Source organism: Echeneis naucrates, chromosome 2 (genome assembly GCF_900963305.1).
Source record: "Echeneis naucrates chromosome 2, fEcheNa1.1, whole genome shotgun sequence".
Classification (NCBI taxonomy): domain Eukaryota; kingdom Metazoa; phylum Chordata; class Actinopteri; order Carangiformes; family Echeneidae; genus Echeneis; species Echeneis naucrates.
Window position 1 is genome coordinate 5,639,141 of NC_042512.1, and position 13,658 is coordinate 5,652,798.

At 43.1% G+C, this 13,658-nt stretch overlaps 12 non-coding genes across 12 annotated transcripts; 6 read left to right on the forward strand and 6 right to left on the reverse strand.

Moving 5' to 3' along the window:
- The first annotated feature begins 98 nt into the window (after positions 1-98).
- trnaa-cgc (transfer RNA alanine (anticodon CGC)) lies at positions 99-170 on the forward strand. The gene has a single exon. It is a non-coding gene; the product is annotated as a tRNA-Ala (tRNA).
- Positions 171-1,240: 1,070 nt separating this feature from the next.
- Positions 1,241-1,323, forward strand: trnal-cag (transfer RNA leucine (anticodon CAG)). Its single transcript has one exon. It is a non-coding gene; the product is annotated as a tRNA-Leu (tRNA).
- Positions 1,324-2,157: 834 nt separating this feature from the next.
- trnay-gua (transfer RNA tyrosine (anticodon GUA)) lies at positions 2,158-2,245 on the reverse strand. The gene is given in 2 exon segments: positions 2,158-2,193; positions 2,209-2,245. It is a non-coding gene; the product is annotated as a tRNA-Tyr (tRNA).
- Positions 2,246-2,678: 433 nt separating this feature from the next.
- trnal-cag (transfer RNA leucine (anticodon CAG)) lies at positions 2,679-2,761 on the forward strand. Its single transcript has one exon. It is a non-coding gene; the product is annotated as a tRNA-Leu (tRNA).
- A 315-nt stretch (positions 2,762-3,076) lies between these two features.
- On the reverse strand, positions 3,077-3,148 carry trnak-cuu (transfer RNA lysine (anticodon CUU)). Its single transcript has one exon. It is a non-coding gene; the product is annotated as a tRNA-Lys (tRNA).
- Positions 3,149-4,075: 927 nt separating this feature from the next.
- trnal-uag (transfer RNA leucine (anticodon UAG)) lies at positions 4,076-4,157 on the forward strand. The gene has a single exon. It is a non-coding gene; the product is annotated as a tRNA-Leu (tRNA).
- A 1,244-nt stretch (positions 4,158-5,401) lies between these two features.
- On the reverse strand, positions 5,402-5,483 carry trnal-aag (transfer RNA leucine (anticodon AAG)). Its single transcript has one exon. It is a non-coding gene; the product is annotated as a tRNA-Leu (tRNA).
- A 921-nt stretch (positions 5,484-6,404) lies between these two features.
- On the reverse strand, positions 6,405-6,476 carry trnag-ucc (transfer RNA glycine (anticodon UCC)). The gene has a single exon. It is a non-coding gene; the product is annotated as a tRNA-Gly (tRNA).
- An 801-nt stretch (positions 6,477-7,277) lies between these two features.
- trnap-agg (transfer RNA proline (anticodon AGG)) lies at positions 7,278-7,349 on the reverse strand. Its single transcript has one exon. It is a non-coding gene; the product is annotated as a tRNA-Pro (tRNA).
- Positions 7,350-9,162: 1,813 nt separating this feature from the next.
- trnaw-cca (transfer RNA tryptophan (anticodon CCA)) lies at positions 9,163-9,234 on the forward strand. Its single transcript has one exon. It is a non-coding gene; the product is annotated as a tRNA-Trp (tRNA).
- A 528-nt stretch (positions 9,235-9,762) lies between these two features.
- trnap-ugg (transfer RNA proline (anticodon UGG)) lies at positions 9,763-9,834 on the reverse strand. Its single transcript has one exon. It is a non-coding gene; the product is annotated as a tRNA-Pro (tRNA).
- Positions 9,835-10,361: 527 nt separating this feature from the next.
- On the forward strand, positions 10,362-10,444 carry trnal-cag (transfer RNA leucine (anticodon CAG)). Its single transcript has one exon. It is a non-coding gene; the product is annotated as a tRNA-Leu (tRNA).
- The last annotated feature ends 3,214 nt before the right edge of the window (positions 10,445-13,658 follow it).

A 13,658-nucleotide genomic window follows, 5' to 3' on the forward strand; every position in this document is an offset into this window, starting at 1 on the left:
TGTGTCACATTCATGCAGCTTGTGTAGAAACAGTTCATTCCATCAGAATGAACCTTCACCTGTCACAGTGTGTTAGAAGCCCTGTGGGTGGCCACACAGGGGATGTAGCTCAGTGGTAGAGCGCATGCTTCGCATGTATGAGGCCCCGGGTTCAATCCCCGGCATCTCCAGCATTTATAATGAAGCATAGGAAATCCTGAACTGCTCCATATTGTCCTGCTTACTCACTCAAACAAATTACTGACAACACACATACATATGTGTGAAAGACGTCATCCAGAGCTCCCTCATCCACTCTGAATGGACGCAAAATGGTACCGTTTGTTTGTGCTGTAAATTTTTTTATTTGTGCTGCTGCAGTTTTATCGATGTTAGACATTTTAATTTCTGGTGATGAAGTCACTCAGCCCCCCATGTTCTCCGAATGGACCCAAAGTGCAGTTGTCACCAAATTTATCGAACAGTAATGTCAGATGTTTAAAAGAAATGTTATTCTTAATTGAGCTCTTCATTCTGGATATGATTAATTTAACTTTATCTTTGGGTTATGAACCCCAGACTCCCCAACTTACTGTATTGGATATCCTTCTTCCTGGTTAAGCTACCTGTGCTACTTTGTTCTGAAAATCCGATCTCAGTATCCTGTCTGCAGAAGTCTGATATCATAACAGTGAAAACTTAACTTTCTCCCCCAACCTGTCAATGATCTGGATAGTCTTCATGTCTCCTTCTGGTCCAGCTTCAACTTTGGTTGAGGAGGTGAAACCAAGCAAAGATCCAGATAGCAGATACCAGGTCCATCCACAGCTAATGATCAGCTGAAAGCTAAAGGAAACAGTCAAAGCTCCGTACACAATAACAGTCCTGCTTCTGTTTCCCAAAAGCCTCCAAAGTCCACCCTGTATGCTGTATCTCCAACAAAGAGCTAAAGTCTTGTGGAGAATGTGGGCATCGATCCCACTATCTCTCACATGCTAAGCGAGCACACTACCATTTGAGCTAATTCCCCTGTACTGGCATGCAAGCTAAGCTTTGAGAAAAGGCCCCTTTAACAACCTCTGCGTTCACCATCAACAGGTTTCAAAGATATTTAGAAATCATTCACGATGGCCTTAAAGGCAGATATTTAGGATAATTCTAGCTGGAATAGCAGGCTGCAACAGGAAAAGTTCCGCATGTCTCTGTCGCTTGATGGGCTAATTTTTCAGCAAAGTTTTCGGCTATTGTTGCAGCTTTTGTTGTCAGAATGGCCAAGCGGTCTAAGGCGCTGCGTTCAGGTCGCAGTCTCTCCTGAAGGCGTGGGTTCAAATCCAACTTCTGACAGAACCACTTTCTTTTCACCCCTACTGCATTAAGGTGTGTTTTTTGAGGACAAAGATGTTTTGGTCTACTCTTGACCGCCCAAACTTTTAAAAGACAAAAATTCCTTTGACATGTCGAAATATTGCTACTCCGTCCTTCGAAAATGGAAAAAATGGAAACAACAACACATGCAAACAGAGAAAGGTGCTGGGTTGAGGTTCCAGTATCAAAGGAGACATCGTTGATGCCACAAAACCATCTCCAGTGCGAATACGGTGGATATTCGATGCATTTTGCAGTGTGGTGTTGGTTTTTCACTGCAATTTTTTTCACTGCGTGTTGCAGTGCATTTGCAGTGAACTTTTGCACTGCTTTTGCCATGGCAGACAATCTGTGATGTCAGATGATCTATGATGTCAGAAGGTCTGTGATGTCAGATGATTAAAAAGACATTTTATACTGAATTGAACCCTTAATTCTTAATTCTGATTCATTTGACTTTGTCTGTTGTTTCTGCATCGTTGTTCATTCAGACCAACAGCAGGCTGCCATCCACAGTTCATCACTTTTATTTTCTCAACATGTCTCAACATGTCTCTGTGGTGCAATCGGTCAGCGTGTTCGGCTGTTATCTGAAAGGATGGTGGTTCAAGCCCACCCAGGGATGTTCTTTGTTTAAACCCCTTTGCGGATAAGATCTCTGCCTGTCTTGTGGAAGACTGGGATTTCAATTCCTGAATGTTAGAAACTCAGTGCTGCTTGCAATATAAAACACAGCTGCTCTACATGAAAAGTGATCACCTCCTGTCTGTAGACTCATCACTGTGCTGGATGAGGCCAATGAAAGAAAAGACCTCCTTCGAGCCGGAGTTGAACCAGCAACCTAAGGATTTCAGCTGTAAGCCTCTACAGTCCTCCGCTCTACCAACTGAGCTATCGAAGCAAGCTGTTCAACCGCTCCTCTTCTTGTCTTCTTTGACTAATGTTTACAGATTTGGGTTCGGGAAAACATGGAGAATGTCATTTATCACAGTATGATCAAATCCCTGTGGTCATGGATTTGATCGCTCTCACCAGCTGACCTTGAGGATAATTCTGACTGGATAGATAATTTTAAGTGGAATAGCAGGCTGCAACTTAGACAAACTAAAGCAATCACCGACGAGGATGGGATTCGAACCCACGCGTGCAGAGCACAATGGATTAGCAGTCCATCGCCTTAACCACGTTTAACCATGTTTGATGACCTCAAAGGCAGATATTTAGGATAATTCTAGCTGGAATAGCAGGCTGCAACAGGAAAAGTTCTGCATGTCTCTGTCTCTTGATGGGCTAATTTTTCAACAAATTTTTCGACTCATTTGCTAGCTTTCGTTGTCAGAATGGCCGAGCGGTCTAAGGCGCTGCGTTCAGATCGCAGTCTCCCCTGGAGCCCTGGGTTCAAATCCCACTTCTGACAGAAAGTGCTTTTCTTTCACCTCTACTGCAGCAAGGTGTGTTTGTGATGTCACAAAGGTTCTAAAGAGATCAAAGACTCCTCCCACTTTTTTGTCATGACCTCCACAGTAGAGTGCACTCTGTTAATGAAGCTCAAAAGGCAATCATGGTCCTGCCAGATACCTTTGAGTTCTGCCGACAGAAGCAACAACAAAACTGGAACTATTTGGACTGAACCTGGTTTGTCTGTATTACTTCCAAGGTAGGTTTGGAGGTCTACCAGGTCCAATTCTCTCCAGATGTCCCCAAACACACGCTTCCCCTCCAGGTTTGTCATCGCCGACGTGGGGCTCGAACCCACAACCCTGAGATTAAGAGTCTCATGCTCTACCGACTGAGCTAGCCGGGCTGCTAGAAAAGCAAAACATCCTCCAAAAAATCGCCAAAAATCATTTCAAAATAAATAAATAAATAAATGACATTATGGGAAATCTCAAAACTGTGTACAAATGTTTGGAGGAGAAAATGGAAGAAAGATGTGTTTGACAGCCTTTTGGACACACAACCAGTCAGCGTGACCCATCCAACCTCACAATATTTCATGGTGGGGTTGAAAGAGGAGGGAGAACATTGGAAATGTAGGTCAAAGAAACCTGAGCTTGCACCTCACTCAGGTACCTTTGATGCCGAAACCCGGGATTGAACCAGGGACCTTTAGATCTTCAGTCTAACGAAACTTTGTTGTGATTTGGTGCTCTACAAATAAATCTGATTTGATTGGTGGAGCATTGTTACGGTTGTAATGACACCATTTTCAAATATAACCAACCATAGATTGCGAACAGCTAGCTTAGCAGAGGATTGGTTTTATTCATCAACCTCTAGGTTATGGGCCCATAACCACGCTACACCACTCTGCTGCAAACCACCCCAGATGGGACTTGAACCTAATAGTGACTTGTGGGTTCAATCGGTCAGCGTGTTCACTGAAGCAGCTGTTCACTGAAAGGATGGTGGTTCAAGCCCACCCAGGGAAGTGCTTTGTCTTATCGACTGGAACTTTAGTCGACACATGGAAGATTTGATTTGGAGAAGGTGTGTGTCCAGGTTCCCAGGGATGTTCTGTGGGAATATAGAACCATTCCATCACTATACACCAAGAGACAAAGAAGCTGGACTTGAGAGTTTGTGAGGTTGGATGCTACACGCTGATTGTTTGTGTGTCCAGGACGTTTCAAGGACATCTTTCTGCCATTCTCTGCTCCAAACATTTCGATGCAACTTTCAGGGGTCAGAAACATGTGGCATTATTGCAGGCAAGCTAGGACTGACATGTGGTAGTGTGGCCGAGCGGTCCAAGGCGCTGGATTTAGGCTCCAGTCTCTTCAGAGGCGTGGGTTCGAATCCCACCACTGCCAAGCTTTGCACTCTGCAGTATAATCTTGAAGTGTTTATTTAAATCTAAAGCTCTTATGAATATAGTGTTCCACCAGTGGCTGCCATCACTTTGAGTTACTGAAGTGGGGACCAACATCTGAGCTAAAGATACAAATAAAATAATCTAAATCTGCTTTTATTAGCAGAGTATTAGCGGTGCGACTGCTTTTGTTCTTTCTGTAGCTAAAAGCGTTAGGGAGTTGAAACCCAGCGAAACATATCAAATGATAAAATTAAAGATTTGAAGAAGGAATGAAAATCAAAGTGATGAACTGTGGATGGCAGCCTGCTGTTGATCTGACTGAACAGTGATGCAGAAACCTTTACCTTGTTGTTTCTCCGACTAGACATTGCGATAAACCCAAATGAAGACATAGTGGAACAGGCAATCAATGCAAGAGTGTTGTGGACTTGGCCAAGTTTTCCCTCAGATGGCACATGAGCACAGTCTCGACACTCGGGTGACTTACTTTCCAAAACTACTAAGATGGTACATGATGCTGAAGTACTTCTTCAAGAAGAAGATATTTACTCTTCAGCGTGGCATTGTTACGATTGTAATGACACCATTTCCATGTTAGTCTGTCCCGGGCTCCCCCCGGAGCACCATATCGATACCGAACTTAGTGCGGACACCCGATCGACATAGTCCGCTGCAGCCCAGAGCTCCTGAGCTCAAACGCTCCTCCAGCCTCAGCCTCCCGGTAACTTGGATTACAGGCGAGGGACAGACTTCCTTTACGACAGTGACGTCATCAAAATTTCCATAAATCTTTTCTGACTTCTAACCTCAAGGGTTTGAATTCACTGATGAATAATAAAGTCTAACCATGTGAAAATGAAAACTCTGATGCTTTTAGTATTCCCATAAACCTTTTCTGACTTCTAACTTCCCCTGCACAGTGATTTAAGACTGAGGGTTCAAGTCCCTTAGTGGTTAGGCACCTGTGTATAACAGGTGAACGGACTAAACTGTGTCCATTTTACAGAAACCTCTGCTGCTTGATGCTGCCTTCATCCTGAAGGGGAAGTGTGTGTTTAGGGACATCTGGAGAGAATTGGACCTGGTAGACCTCCAAACCTACCTGGGTCTGAAAAGGCTGACTGTGATGTTTCTCATTTCAGCCCAGCTGGTGTTGGTATCGTCTGTCACTGTAACTTTTGTTCACAGGGAGATGAAAAGTGCCTGACTTAGTGGATTGGTTTTCATTGACAAGAAACAAACTGGCAGTGGTGGGATTCGAACCCACGCCTCCAAGGAGGCTGAAGCCTTAATCCAGCGCCTTGGACCGCTCGGCCACACTACCACAAACGGTTCCAGTTCTGTTGTTGCTTCTGTCGGACAGAACTCAAAGGTACCATGTTTGTCTTTTGAGCTTCATTAACAGAGTGCACTCTACTGTGGAGGTCATGAGAAAAAGTGGGAGGAGTCTTTGATCTCTGTGATGTCATTAGAACCTTTGTGACATCACAGAATCAGCATCTCCTTTGATGGTTACTGATGGAACAGGAAAAGGTCAGATCCTGATATAATCTTGTGAATCCACAAGTATGCCTTTCTTTGTTTGTGTACCAACAGCCTGAGCTCTGGTTCTGACTTTGTTTTGATGAACCTCATTATTTACACACAGCACATTCAGGACATTAATGTGACAGTTTATTATATGCTAAAGAAACTTTGGTAAGACTCATGATGGTCAGCCACATATGTTGAGGGTATTTTCAGATCCAAAATACATCCCTGTACATCAGAGTGGTGCTGTGGCTTAGCTGGTCAAAGCGCCTGTCTAGTAAACAGGAGATCCTGGGTTCAGTGTCTCATTGATAAAGTTTAAGATTGTTGAGTTAAATTCATATAAGTTTCATTAAAAGGACACAGCACTCTCTCTGACCAGTCACTTAACTGCACAGTCTTCATGTCTCCCAGCAGCTCCTTGTTGCTAAAGTCAGATGTTGTAGAAAAAAAGGACTTTTGGGTTTTCATCAGCTGTAGGTCACAATGATCAATATTATAGATATGACAGACAGAGTTCTTGATGTTTTCCTGTTAATCAGCGCTGCTGAAAATCTCATGTAGTGTGTATAAATAGAAGAGTATGGTTTCGATCCTTCGACCTCTGAGTTATGGGCCCAGCACGTTCATCCTCCTCCTGGTCTATAGACCAGTTGGGCACCATTGGCATGAGATCTATAGGATCTCAAGTTAAATTGTAGACACACAGTTAAACTGCAATGGCCGGGAACCGAACCCAGGTCAACTGCTTGGAAGGCAGCTATGCTCACCACTATACCACCATTGCATGCAAAATGGTGAGCATCCACTCCGAATGGACGCGAAATGGTACCGTTTGTTTGTGCTGTAAAAATTCTTATTTGTGCTGCTACGGTTTTATCGATGTTAGACATTTTAATTTCTGGTGATGAAGTCACTCAGCCCCCCATGTTCTCCAAATGGACCCAAAGTGCAGTTGTCACCAAATTTATCAAACAGTGTTGTCAGATGTCAGATGTCAGTAATGTAAGATGTTCAATCTTAAATAATTACATAGCCTATCGTAGCTCAAAGCTTTTGATCCAGTGAGACATTTATAAGCAGTTAGTTCCATTAGGCCACTGGGACAGATATTTAATATCTCCGAGAAGCGAGAATAGGTTAGGAAGGATACTAACTGCCTTTAAGGACATCGTGAACTAGCAGACAATTGGTCACCTGCCAAGATAAAAATATATATAATCACGCTGTGCACGTGCAAATGAAGATCATTATATGCATCATAATCATGGACCAGTAAAGATGGTGACAGATAGAACATCATGTTATGTCAGCACCACAAAAGTAGTACAAAGAAGTACCAAGATGTACAGAGGATCTGAAAATATTGCAAAGTAAGTGGCTGACCATCATGACTCCTACCAAAGTTTGTCTCCTGTGAAAAGCAGTCAACCACCAATATCCCTTCTCCTCAGCACAGCATGAGCCACAAAACTACCATTGCTCTTGCTTCAGTTGCCAAGATACTGCAACTAACAACCAGACAGCAAACCTCACACAGCTCCATAGTGTAACAGTTAGCACCCTTATTGACTGAAAGGCAACAGATGGGCTCGTCCGGGATTTGAATCCGGGACCTCTCGCACCCTAAGCGAGAATCATACCCCTAGACCAACGAGCCATGCTGACTGGAAAAAAGTGGGAGGAGTCTTTCATCCATTTGATGTCATTAGAACCTTTGTGACATCACAGAATCAGCATCTCCTTTGATGGTTACTGATGGAACATTTGTGGCGTTTTTTTTTTTTTTTCATTATTTACACACAGCACATTCATGTAACAGTTAATGTGACAGTTTATTATATGCTAAAGAAACTTTGGTAAGAGTCATGATGGTCAGCCACATATGTTGCGGTTCAGATCCAAAATACATCCCTGTACATCAGAGTGGTGCTGCTACGGAGTGTTGCATCAGTGGCCACCATCACTTCAAGTAACCCAAATGGGAAAGATCCTTATTGACAGCATTGTTGCGCTTTGCTACATCTGAACTAAAGATACAAATAAAATAATCTAAATTGGCTTTTCTGATTTGGCTGATCTGAATAGGTTTAACGTCTTGCTTGGGAATCAACCTGCAAAACTGCCCCCATGTTCTGTAAGGGTAGATGTTGCACACGGCATCAAGATGATCTGCCAGTGAGACGGCCTGAAAAATAAAACACATGGTGATAAAGATTTCTTTGTGAGGTCAATAGCACAGCTTCTTAAGTCACAATCTGTGGAACATGCAAAACAACGTTTACGTACCATCGCGACTGACTCTGACTCTTCTGTTGTTCTGCTGCTGTTGAAGCAGAGTTCAAAAACATGAAAAATGGGCTTTTCCACCATGAAAACCTCCCCATTCGTGCCAACCAATCTTTCCTTCATTGAGGGAAACATGAGGACTCGTTCTGCAAAACAAAAACGTTAAATGGATGATGTAGCTGATGCTGACTGTCATAGGACCTGACCCTGACTCCACTACTTCCCAGAATGCTCACCCTGGTGAGGAGGCTGATGAAGCTCCAAACAGTCCTCCAATGGATGACAATGCTGTTGAAAACTGAAGAGGCTTTGTAGTTCCAGCCAAAAGAAAGGAAGATGAGTTCTGATCTCTCTGCTTGTCAAGGGGCATCTGTTAAAAACGGAAACCATCAACAGCCTGTTAAACTTTGCAAATCGAAAAGTCTCTGTGCTCAACACTCGTGCGTTTGATGCTGTTGTTCTTTTTGTGACAGCTTTTCTTTTGAAAAGGTTGTTAGCAGCAAAAAATGTGACAACCAATTCCTCAAGCTGGTGAAAAGAGTAACAACACAGGGTGTGACCAAACAGGTGTATTCACAGAGGGCAGAACTGCTGAAGGAAACCTGTCCACCTGACCGCTGCTGCTCTCCAAATTGATGCACAATGCCAGGCTGCCATCCACAGTTCATCACTTTCATTTTCTCAACATGTCTCTGTGGTGCAATGTATAATGTGTTTGGCTGTTATCTGAAAGGATGGTGGTTCAAGCCCACCCAGGGATGTTCTTTGTTTAAACTCCTTTGTGGACAGGATCTCTGCCTGTCTTGTGGAAGACTGGGACTTCATTGCCCCACAGAGACTTAATGACCAGCAGCTGTAGTTACACTATTTAAACCTCAGCTAGTTTCATGTTGGTTCAAACTGATGTTAGAATATTTGACTCTAGCAGTCATTGTTGGTCGATGTATGCTGGATAAGAGAAAGTAGATTAAACACAGCACGTCTCTCAGTGGGCTCCAAAAGACCACTGAGCCATCCTGACATGTGTGTCCAGCTGCCAGTCTCTGATGAGGAACTGCAAAAAATCCTCCAAAAAATTGACAAAAAACACAGACTGTTATGTGTATTTCCTTCTTCAAATCTTTATTTTGGTCATTTAATATGTTTTGCTGCGTTTCAACTCCTACAGTTGTGCACTTCTGAGAGACTCTGTGGCGCAATGGTAGCGCGTCTGACTCCAGATCAGAAGGTTGCGTGTTCAGCTCACGTCAGGGTCAGCTCATCTGTTTGCACTTTTGGTAAACGTTCACATCCTCTGTGGTGCAGCGGGACGTGTTTTTCTGATGTTTTTCCGTTTCACTGCAATAATGCCACATGTCTCACATTGTCTAACTTCTCAAAGTTGTGACTTTGGATGAAAGATACACTGTTACATGGATCAAAGGCAGCAGCTCTTCAGACTCACACATCATTCAAACCTTCAAGGAAGTGACACACTACGTTTGTCTTTGGAGCTTCATTAACAGAGTGCACTCTATTGTGGAGGTCATGAGAAAAAAATGGGAGGAGTCTTTGATCTCTGTGATGTCATTAGAACCTTTGTGACATCACAGAATCAGCATCTCCTTTGATGGAACAGGAAAAGGTCAGACCCTGATATAATCTTGTGAACCCAAAATCTTGCCTTTTTTCTTTGTGTATTTGGGTCAGACTTTCTTCCTTAATTGTAGATACCTAACATTCTGCCTAATACTATACTTACGATAGTTGAATAGGGGTGCAGGTTATTGGACACATTATGTGAAGGGCTCGTCCGCGATTTGAACGCCGGACCTCTCGCACCCAAAGTGAGAATCATACCCCTAGACCAACGAGCCCTTGACACGCATGTGAGAGGTAGCTGGATCGATGCCCACATTCGTCACAAATCCATGACTGTGGTGTTATTAGCACAACGCTCTAACTTGATGAAGATTTGATACAACCATTTTGTGGACTGAACAACACGGTAAAGCAAAGCACAAAACTGTCCTGAGGATTTATTCCACATCAGTAACTCAAAGTGATGGTGGCCATTGGTGCAACTTAAAGTCTTTTGGAGAATGTGGGCATCGATCCCTCTACCTCTGACATGCTAAGCGAGCGCTCTACGATTTGAGCTAATTCCCCTGTATTGGCATGCTAGCATGCAAGCTAAGCTTTGGGAAAAGGCCCTTTAACAACCTCTGAGTTCACCATCAACAGGTTTCAAAGATATTTAGAAATCATTCATGGCCTTAAAGGCAGATATTTAGGATAATTCTAGCTGGAATAGCAGGCTGCAACAGGAAAAGTTCTGCATGTCTCTGTCTCGAGATGGACTAATTTTTCAGCAAATTTTTCGGCTATTGTTGCAGCTTCTGTTGTCAGAATGGCCGAGCGGTCTAAGGCGCTGCGTTCAGGTCGCAGTCTCCCCTGGAGGCGTGGGTTCAAATCCCACTTCTGACAGAGACCACTTTTCTTTCACCTCAACTGCAGCAATGTGTGTTTGGGGACAAAGTTCTTTTGGTCTACTTTTGACCGCCCAAACTTTTAAAAGACCAAAATTCCCTTGACATGTCGAAATATTGCCATTCTGTCCTTGGAAATTGAAACAACCTGGTTTTGTCCACTCCACACGTATGAGGAAATGCACATTTTGAGCCTCTGTGCGATCTAATCAGGCGATCTTTGAGTATTGTGGACTCACTCACTCACTGATGGGCTAATTTTTAAGCAAATTTCAGGCAGGAGTTGATCACACAACCATTATAATTTTAAGACTAAGCCACACAGAAAATATATATTACATAACAACTAATTACGCTTGGATGAATGAAATAGTATTTTTTTATTTAACAATTAGTGAAAACACCAAGAACAAGTGTGCATGTGGAGACATCCTCTTGATGATGAAATGAAAATCTGATTTTATTCCCATTTATATTTGTAACTGTAAACTACGATCTCTTAAAGGTAAATGTAAAATCAATTGAAGAGTACATCCAAACTTACACGTTGACTTGAGTAGTAAATGCTTCTCATGCTGTTTCTCCTTTGCTGCTGCAGCGGTGTTATATTTACGGGGAAACATGTTCTCATCCTCTCCATGGGCCTGCTTTCAGACCTCCAACTCCCCTGGGTTGAAATAACTGGATCTCCATTGATGATGGCTTTTTATAGAGGTTATGATGCTGAGCTGCTTAAAGTGTCTGTCTTATAAACAGAAGATCCCGCATTCAAACCCCAGCAGTGCTTCACTCTCAGTGGAGTTCCTGCTCATCACTTCCTGTATTACAGCTTTTGCTTGCAGTTTCTGCCAAATAAGACACAAAACTTATTGTGATGTGAGTCTGAAGAGCTGCTGCCTTTGATACGTCACCTGATGATGTCACAATACTCACAGAATGAAACTCTTCCTTTGAAGCTGCTTCAAAGAATTTCCAAAATGTGATTCAGATGTAAACACAAAGTCTGCTACACTTCAGAACAGCTGTGAAGCTTATTGATCATTAATTTGTTGATTATTAATGATCAGCTCAGAACCAAACAGAGTATCTGAAGCACAGGAAAGAGTTCTGCTCTCCAACACTCTGATCCCTCAATTACTACTCCACTGGAGCGTGTGTCCCTCCTGACAATGTGCTTCGTTATCACCGCTGGAGATGCCGGGGATCTCATTGGTTCGGTTCACAGCTGAGTGTGAAGCAGCAGTGGAACAGTGGAAGAGTGCTGGGCCCAAAACCCAGAGGTGGATGATGGAAACCATCCTCTGCTAAGGCAGTGATGCAAATAACAAACTACACTGATCAAAGTTTACTGCCTTTACTGCCACTACATGTTGATGTTACAACAGTTGCACTGCCCTTTTCCTCTACTTTGGTTTCACCAGAACCATGAAATATAGTTTGAGAGTTTGTGAGGTTGGATGCTGCACGCTGACTGGTTGTGTGTCCAGGATGCTTCAAGGACATCTTTTTGCCATTCTCTGCTCCAAACATTTGGACACAGCTTTCCGTCTGAGCTGCAGAAAGAACAAGAACATGTTGCTCAGTGGGCGAGCGTACTGCACAGCTGGGGCTGGTCTAGCGGTCAGGATTCCTGGTTTTCACCCAGGCGGCCCGAGTTCGACTCCCGGTATGGGAATTTACTTTACAACAATGGACCTACCATGAGCATCTCCTGTCATTTTGATGAACGTCGACCACTGATCTACATCCTCTTTGGGTTCGAATCCCACTTCTGACAGAAATGTCTTTTCTTTCACCTCTATTGCTGTTAGGTGTGTTTGGGGACAAAGTTGTTTTATGTATATAATATGTATTACATAACAACTAATTACACTTGCTAATTACACAGCTAGCAGTTTCTGGTCTTGGAGCCATGTTTTCTTCAGCTCTAACTCGGAACTCTCCAATGAGACACACTGATGAATTTTTGTGAATAAGTGCTTCTGGCTTCCTCTGGATGGAATTTGGACAAAAGTTATAACCAGTTTCAGTAGATTTCTTGAGATCATGAATTTGTCATCGACAATTCCCAAACTGAAACGCAGACTTGTGTTCTGGGAGCAGTGAGTGCTGTTTGTTGGGGTAATGTTGATGATTTCAAAAGTCAATCAAAGAGAGCTGAAGACTGATAAGGAAGAAATTTGAACCCATATGTGCAGAGCACAACGGATTAACATTCCATCACCTTAACCACTTGGGCACCTCATGATGTTTTCTGGCTGGTGTGAAGTGAAAATGCCATCTGAGCACGATCTGGTCTCAGCAGTGGTGGATAACTGGTAGAAAATGAGGGAGTGAGTGGTTCAAACTAATTTGTTCAGTTAACTGAGTCATTCATGGATTGTGTATCTTTGAAAGATAACAGAGACCTGTTTAGATGTAGGACATCCAGAGACATAGCTGGGTGTGGTTGAACCACCATCCTTTCAGTTAAGAGCCAAACACATTTTCACGAATCTCATGTAACCAGATTACAACTTCAGCTTGTGACCACTAAAGTTGTGTAGTTATTGTACACACTAGGCTGCAGCCTCTCTGTGTCAAACTTTATTTTGTGTTCATGTTTATTGTTCATGCTGATGATAATCATTATTTTCACACTTTGGTTCCATTTTTCCTTCCTGTCTCAATCTGATGTTCTTTTGATTTCGGCTCCATGAGTGTGACTGAGTGTTTTTTTTTCCTATTTGTGTTTCCTTCGTCTACAATAGTGTAATGGTTAGCACCCCGAATGGCTGCAAGTCAACACATGGGCTCATCCAGGATTTGAACCCAGGACCTCTCGCACCCTAAGCGAGAATTCAGAGATAATTTTGGTTGACAGGACTGTTGAAGCAGGTAATCATCTGAATCAAGGAGACTAGACCATAGACCTTCCATCCTCGTTTCTACACTCATTGCTGAAAGTGAAACTGCTTCTGAAAAAACAATAAGTTCTTGGGTTCAGTTCCCGGCCTGGAGCCGCATGTAGGGTGGAGCCAGGTGATCAGAATGAGGATGCAAGGAGATTGAAGTTGTTGGGTATTCAGACAGGAAGTGTCATTTCTCCTAACATGTAGCACCTTCTTGTTGTGAGGAAGCACAGCTTCCAACTCTTTTTGAGGGAATTCTACTGGAGATGACAAACCTGGAGGGGAAGCGTGTGTTTGGGGACATCTGGAGAGAATTGGACC